We start from the raw sequence: 8,374 nt of genomic DNA, 5'->3' as shown, positions 1-8,374 counted from the left end.
TTGTTAAGTCAACTGTTTGTCGTCCTCCTCTTCTTTGCCATCTGCCTACTTGTTCTTTGTCGTCTACTAGCAGACGGCAAAGAGGCGGCCGTTAGGGTTAGCCAACGCAGCTCATTAGTGGGGCCCACCTCCCTCTTTGTCGTCTGCCATATGCTCTTTGCCGTCAGCTGGCAGGCGGCAAAAATTGTCTTTGCCATGAGTCATTTCTTTGCCGTCCGCTTATGCTAAGCTGACAGCAAAGACAGTCTTTGTCGTCAGCTGGCTGACGGCAAAGAGCAAGCAGATAGCAAATATACTATTTCCAGTAGTGTATCTTATAATATTGAACAACCATTGTTCTCTGACTAATAAGAATAACTGTCATTTATCGAACATGATCCAGAGATAATGTTCTTACATAACTTTGGAACAAACTAACAATTACTTAGTTCTAAAATCAATCATGAAGGTAATTTCAAAGACATGACACTGACGGCTTGATCAGTGATCCCATCACCATTCCCGACATGCATCACAACTTCATTTCTTCTTAGCTCTCTAACATTCAATAGTACATGCATCGTGTTGCAAATGTTAGCAATAGATCCGATATCAAATTCCCATGACTTGGAATTTTCGGTGAGTAGAATATCAATAACATTAACTTGTATAACTTTTATACCTTTACCAGAAGATGTGTTCTTCTTATCTGTTAGATATTTCAAGCAATTTCTTTTCCAGTGTCATTTCCCTTTGTAGTAGAAACATATAGTCTCGCAAGAAACTCCACCCTCGTTCCTTTTGGTGTTGTTTTTTCTATTGAAACTTCTATTTTTTTCACCATCAACTTTTGTTGGTTCTGCAACCCTATTTGTTTTGGTCTTGAGCATCGCTTCATAAAGTGAGGTAAGGATCAAATCATTTTCTAGAGTCTTTGGAAAATCTATTTCCATTCCATGAATACTATCATAATAGTCTGCAAGTTTGACACCTTGCTCACTAACTTTAGCTATCTTGCACTCTTCCAATGCTTCGGTCATCTCATGAACTTCAGTTGGATCTTTGTGATACATAACTTCAAGTGCCTCGGCAATTTTCGTAGTACTGAATTGTTCATAAAGTTTATGTAACACTTGATTCATGCATGATAGAATAATACTTTTGACAACACTGAAATCATTCTTGCGAGATAAAAACACATTGATGACATCTTGAGACGCTCCAAGCATCGGGTAGTCACCAAGTGGTTGATCCATCACATATTCTTTCTTAGCACTCCTCATAACATATCTCAGAGTGTGGATCCAATCCTCATATAAAAACTGCAAGGTAGCAAGTAACAAAAGTCAGCACAAACGGTATTTCAATGCTTAGAAACAAGGCCTAGGGTTCATACTTTCACTAGTGCAATCTCTCAACAGTGTTAACATAATTGAATCACATAACAATCCCTTAACGTGCGACAAAGAGTCACTCCAAAGTTCTTATCTAGCGGAGAACATAATATGTAATTGTTTGTAGGGTACAAAACCACCTCAAAGTTATGCTTTCCAGTCAATCTATTGATCTATTCCTGTAAGTGTCACAAATAGCCCTAGAGTTCGTACTAAAATAACACCATATGGTACACATCAACCAACTCTAATGTCACCTAAATACTCTAATGTCACCACAAGTATCCTGAGTTGATTATTCGATATGCATCAAACAACTTCAAATTCATAATATTCAATCCAACACAAAGAACTTCAAAGAGTACCCCCAAGATTTCTACCAGAGAAAGTAGGACGAAAATGTGCATCAACCCCTATGCATAGATTACCCCAATGTCACCTCAGGAATCCATGAGTTTAGTGGCAAAATATATATCAAGTGAACCAATAGAACACCCCATTGTCACCATGGGTATTCATATGCAAGACATACATCAAGTTTTATCAAATCCATAAAAGTTTTCAATCCGATAATAGTGAAACCTCAAAGGTAAATACTCAATTCATCACAAAAACATAGAGAGGGATAAACACCATATGATCCAACTATATTAACAAAGCTCATGGTAGAGAGAGAGAGATCAAACACATAGCTACTAGTACATACCCTCAGCCCCGAGGGTGAACTACTCCCTCTTTGTCATGGAGACCGCCGGGATGATGAAGATGGCCCCCGGTGATGATTTCCCCATCCAGCAGGGTGGCAAAGAAGGCCTCCAGATGAGATCGCTTCGGTACAGAGGCTTGCAGCAGCACATCGGAAGTTCTAGGTTTATTTCTAGGGTTTTTGGTATTTATAGAAATTTTTGGCGTTGGTTTCACGTCAAGGGGGCCCACGAGGGAGCGACAAGCCTGCTCCACGTGTCGTGGGGGGAGGGTGCGCCCCCAGGCTTGTCGCTTCCTCGTGAGGCTTCTTGTCCTTCCTCAAAGCTTTGGGGGGTCTCTTTTGGTCCACAAAAAATCACCGTAAATTTTCAGCCCATTCGGAAAACTTCTATTTCTGCACAAAAAATAACACCACGGTAGTTCTGCTAAAAACAACATCAGTCCAGATTAGTTCCATTCAAATAATATCAAAATCATATAAAATTGTTGTAAACATGGCATGAATACTTCATAAATTATAGATATGTTGGAGACTTATCATATACCTGTCGAAAAGGACGTGTAGGGCACACAAGGGCCCTATTGGTTAATTTCACACTACTAGGAAAAGGGCTAGTAATGGCACACCAGTTTTGCCCACTAATGGTGCATTGCTGGTGCGCCATTAGTATCACGCCACTAGTATTTCTTACTAATGGCGCACCACCGGTGCGCCATTAGTATTTGGTATACTAATGGCGCACCGAGCAGTGCGCCATTAGTATAGAACACCATGCGCCATTAGTATGCCTCCCAGGGGGCCATATTTAACCATGTGCTTTGGCATACTAATGGCGCACTGTTGGGTGATGCGCCATTAGTGTGATTATAACAGTGCGCCATTAGTGTCTTATGTGGTGCGCCACTAGTATGAATATTAGGGATTTTTTTCATTTCTGATATTTTCACAGGTTAAAAAATATTAGAGATAACATACAACACAGATCTGCTTAGCTTACATACAGGGGGCCATATGTAACGATGTTACCTGTGTCCACCAGATCATATCCAACACACAAGTTTCATCATATATACATACATAGCCAACACATAGTTCCATCGTTACATATTACAAAAGTTTCACAATGTTCATTCAACACCGTTATCCATCAATTCACAAAAGTTTCACATTGATACAAAATAAAAACACAAATGGAAAAGAAGCACTCCATCCATGCAAGCTTCCATGAATTAAATCAAATCTGCAAAATGATAAACAAGAAGTTAGAAGAAGAAGAAGAAGAAGAAGAAGAAGACTAGAAGAAGAATAAGAAGAAGAAGAAGAAGAAGAATAAGAAGAAGACTATAAGCTTATTATGTAAACTTGATCATTTTGTGCTAACATAAGTAATTTTGGAGCTAACCTATAGGAAACTAAGCATATAAGCTCTAAGTTAGCATATTAGAGCCAACTTAAGTAAAATGAAGCTAACCTATGTCATTTTGGATAATAAGAAGAATAAGAAGAAGACTATAAGCTTATTATGTAAACTTGATCATTTTGTGCTAACATAAGTAATTTTGGAGCTAACCTATAGGAAACTAAGCATATAAGCTCTAAGTTAGCATATTAGAGCCAACTTAGGTAAAATGAAGCTAACATATGTCATTTTGGATAAGAAGAAGAATAAGAAGAAGACTATAAGCTTATTATGTAAACTTGATCATTTTGTGCTAACATAAGTAATTTTGGAGCTAACCTATAGGAAACTAAGCATATTAGAGATAAATAGCTAACTAAGTATATATATATATATATATCATTTTGGAGATCTGACATACCTGACATAGTTCAGTTCTCATTGTTCTTCTCCTTCTCCTTCCTCAGCCTGATGCGCCAAGAGCGGCGAGGCGGTGGAGGCAGTGGAGGCAGCTGTGGGATGTAGTCTTCTACCACAATTGGCGTGGTCATGTCGCCCAGCTGTGGGATCGCCGGCGCCACCCCCGATGCGTGGTAATTGTCAGGCACCACTACCATCGCGAGGCCACCCTCAGCCACCACCATCTCTTGCCCATGGTCAGCCACCACCATCTCTTGCCCATGGTCAGCCACCACCATCTCTTGCCCATGGTCAGCCACCACCATCTCTTGCACCTGGTCAGCCACCACCATCTCTTGCCCTTGGTCAGCCACCACCAATGCTAGGTCATCCTAAGCCTGATGCCCATCGTCATCCTGCAGCTCCTCATCCCCACTCTGCTCCTCTTCTCCCCCACTCCAGTCTGGATCATCCTTCTTGTTGTCTTCGCTGCTGCCAGAATCATTGTTGTTTTCGCTAAGGCCAGAATTGTTGTTGCTTTTGCTACAGCCATAATCGCTGCTGCTTTGGTTGTAGCCAGTGTCGCTGCTGCTGCTCCCATTACCTGTCCAAATGCAACAACGACCGTTAACAATCGATGTGAGACAAAGCCAAATATGGAGGAATAAGAAGAGGCAGAACGCACTGGCATCTTCGTCTTCAGCGTAGCACATGCGACACATAATCTTGTTGAAAACCTTCACGATGAGCATTGTGGCGTCATCGTCGTACCTCAAGAGAAGAAAGTACCCGGTCCGCAAGTCGTAGGCACTGTAGAACTTCTCCCAGCCACGGCACAGGTACATGTGGCCCTCCTCGATCACCAACTCCACGTCCCACAGCCTGCGAACCCCGCTGCCGGCCTGTCGGAGCTTCACATTATCTGGCGGATCTTCACCCAGCATCTTCATAAAAGCGTTAGGCAGCCTCTGCAATTTGGGACAAGGAGTGATGTAGCAAACAACAGAGTTATCATAATGAGATGGGTGAAGGGGAGATCTCTCGTTTTATATATCTGCCTCGTGGCTGATACTGAAGAAGAAAGTATGATAGTGAAGAACTCGAAAGCATCCAACTCGTACTCCGGTGAGGCAGAGCGGCGGTGGCTGCTTCCCCCCATCTCTGATAAGCAGCAGAAGAGACCAATTAGTACCCTTACAACATTATAGCAGCATAAATTTTGAGCAGAAGATAATCAACATTAGTCGCAAGTACCCCATATGTCCTATTTTTAGCAAAGTCATGCTAAAATTCACGGAAAATTTCAGCATGACCTTTGCTGAAAATAGGACATATGGAGTACCCGAATTTGCCGGAACGGAAGTTAATCGACATTCCGGCAAACTCAAGGGCCTCTCGGGGACAAAACCCAGCAAACTAGCAAGATGATCATCATCTTTGCAAGTCATTACTTATCAAATACAAAAGAAGGAACAATTTATTTGTGACATATTTGGCCCATACAGAAGAAGCAACACCCTACACTAGCCTAAAAACAAGTGAAGTTTCACCCTTATAAGAACAACTTTATAACATCAGAGAAGTTGCTATGTTTTTTCTACTGCTAGGAAAAACATCACTCATTGGAAATGAAAATCTCAGTACCAGCATTTTGAACTTTGAAATGAAATACAGTAGTAGTATTAGTAGTATATGGAGTAGTATCTTGTCTAGTAGTAGTATTAGTTGTATATGGAGTAGCAAGTTTTGCCTCAGAGACAGCAAAAGCTATGTTTTTTTCTCAATTCAGATAGCTAAGTGGAAAACCAAGTCAAGTTCTGATAATCCATCTAATCTAATGAAATCTGAACTCAACCTGATCATGGTTCATGCCCTCAGACACATCAGCACCTCAAGAATTCCATGAAAAAAATGAAAAGGACCAAGACAATCACCACACAAGTGATGAAAGCACTATCGAATCATGTTAAAGCTAACCTCTACTTTTGACCCTCAACTATAACAACCGCATGCAGTACAGAGAAGTGTTGATGCAGGCATCAAACATTATAATGGCTGAATTTGATCTACTCCAATAATTTTCTCAAGTTACATGATTAACAAGCTTGGGCTTAGCAGTAATATTCTGAGAAAATATTTTCTTGAAGCCTGAACAACTGGCTTTCCTTTTTAAAAACAGAACCAAAACCATGACACAATCACTTGACAACATCTATTGACTACATTAGATGGATAAATTCCATATGTTGTGGAAGACCACCCTCAAGCAGACTGCTTATGACCATGGCTCCTAAATGGATAAGCATTTGGCGAGAAGACATTGTGGACAACAATATTCAGAAGCATACCTTAAGTAATATTCTTAACTATATCATCATCTTATGAAATATTATAGTGTGGTGGCTGTTCTAGAAAATGCAGCAATATTGTAAACATAACTTTTAGACAAGCTAGAGAAAGAGATGAATGGATGAAAATGACACCCTCACTATTTTAAATTTAATAGAAACCACACAGGAGTTACCATCCCCAAATCTTCTTTTTTATTTATGGTCAAGTAATTGCTGAAATATTTGAAACAGAGGCCAACATTGCACCACCATTCACTGACAAACCATTAGAGCATGTGAACAACAAATTCAGAGAAAACTCTCTTTGGCACACAAATTCAGAGCATTGTGAACAACTGAATGTCCTATCATGACATGGCAACGAACTAACAAAAATTGCGTGTTCTACCAGCACACCATTAGCACAAAATTTTCTCTAATCTTACTGGACACAAAAAATTTCTTCAGTGTGTCCAGTGCATTTTTTCAGTGTGTCCAAATCTTGCAGGTACCAAGTACTCCAATGCACATGGAGTACTAATTATTCATGTTTGCTAGGCACTACTCCCACAATTTTTTGAACCTAATTTGACCTACATTCGAGAGGGATTTGACCTAAACCTAGCAAAAGAGAGAAGAAGAGGGCATGGCCGGGAGGGAGGAGAGGAGGAAGAGAGGAGAAGAGAGGCAGAGGGAGGAGGGTTACCTGACCACGATGAGGTGGTGGCCGGAGCGGAGACAACAGAGGGCGGAGACGGCGAGCTTGGGGGAGGCGGGGATAGACGGCGGGAAGGTCGCGGGCCTCCTCTCCTGGTGGACGTGGGGCCTCCTCTCCTGGTGGAACTCGGGGTGGGGGGGGGGGGGGGGGGGGGGGGGGGGGCGGGGGGGGGGGGGGGGGGCTGGGGGGGAGGCGGCGAAGGGGAGGGAGAGGCGGTGGGGGCGCGTGGGCGGCTGCGGCGAGGTTAGGTCGAGTGGGGGGATCTGGCGAGGGAGGAAGAGAGGCCAGAAGGGAACAGGTGGAGTGGGGAGAGGGTTAGCAATGGCGCACCTCCCCCTGGTGCGCCATAAGTACGACGATAGCAATGGCGCACCACCCCCAGGTGCGCCATTAGTACAATTTTTTTGTTACAGTTCGAGCACTCAGGTTATATTCCACCTAACCGTATCCGAAACAGAACACACACACTAGCTCGACTGGTCAGCATGCAGCACACACACTGGGAGGTCCTGGGTTCGATTCGCACGCTCCCCAATTTTTGTTTTTATGCATTTTTTTCTTTGCACATATCTTTTTATGCATGCATCCAAATATAACATGTCACATATGCTAGATGCTCAAAATTTCATGTAGAAAAATAATATGCAGTTTGTTGCCATGTTAACAACATTTAAAATGTTGTTTGATATTTATTTGTGTTTAAATATGTTCAAACTTGTTTAAATCATAACTAAATATCCATAGCTCAAAATTTGACAAACTTTATATACTTTTGGGAGTAACATATACAGGGTGGCTCGTCGGCGGTGGTGGAGCGGGGACGGGTGCGGGGGGTGCTCGTCGGCGGCGGTGGAGCGGGGGAGGGTGCACCACACATACATGTGCCATTAGTAGTTTTGCAAAAAAGTATTAAAAATAATTTTTATACTAATGGCGCACCGTGGCACAGTGCGTCATTACTAGTTTGAACTAGTAATAGCGCACTATGCGACAGTGCGCCATTAGTAGTTTTGCAAAAAAGTAAAAAAAAGAATACAGTAGTGGCGCACTCAACGGTTGGTGCGTCATTAGTAGTTCTAACTACTAATGGCGCACTTTGCCTGGATGTGCCATTAGTATGTTTGAAAAAATGAAAAAAAAAAGCATTTTGTTACTAGTGGCGCACCTTGTGCCTGGTGCGCCATTAGTGTCTTACACATTAATGGTGTATCTTCATGTAGTGCGCCATTAGTAAATAGTAGTGGCGCACCACTTCTCTGATGCGTTATTAGTGTCAATTTCATCTTTAGCCCTTTTTCTAGTAGTGTCAATAAGATCAGAAAGACAAAGAACACTATATACCTAGGTCCAGGCCCCATTGGGGTTATTCAAAGGGTCGTGCTAATGTAAATGTGATATAAAGTAGCTCGCGGGAGAGTACTCGCCGAGATGATTTTTTTTTGAACAACA

This window comes from Triticum urartu, chromosome 1 (genome assembly GCF_003073215.2).
Source record: "Triticum urartu cultivar G1812 chromosome 1, Tu2.1, whole genome shotgun sequence".
Lineage (NCBI taxonomy): Eukaryota > Viridiplantae > Streptophyta > Magnoliopsida > Poales > Poaceae > Triticum > Triticum urartu.
The sequence above is the reverse complement of the archived record's forward strand: the minus strand, read 5'-3'. Positions refer to the sequence as shown.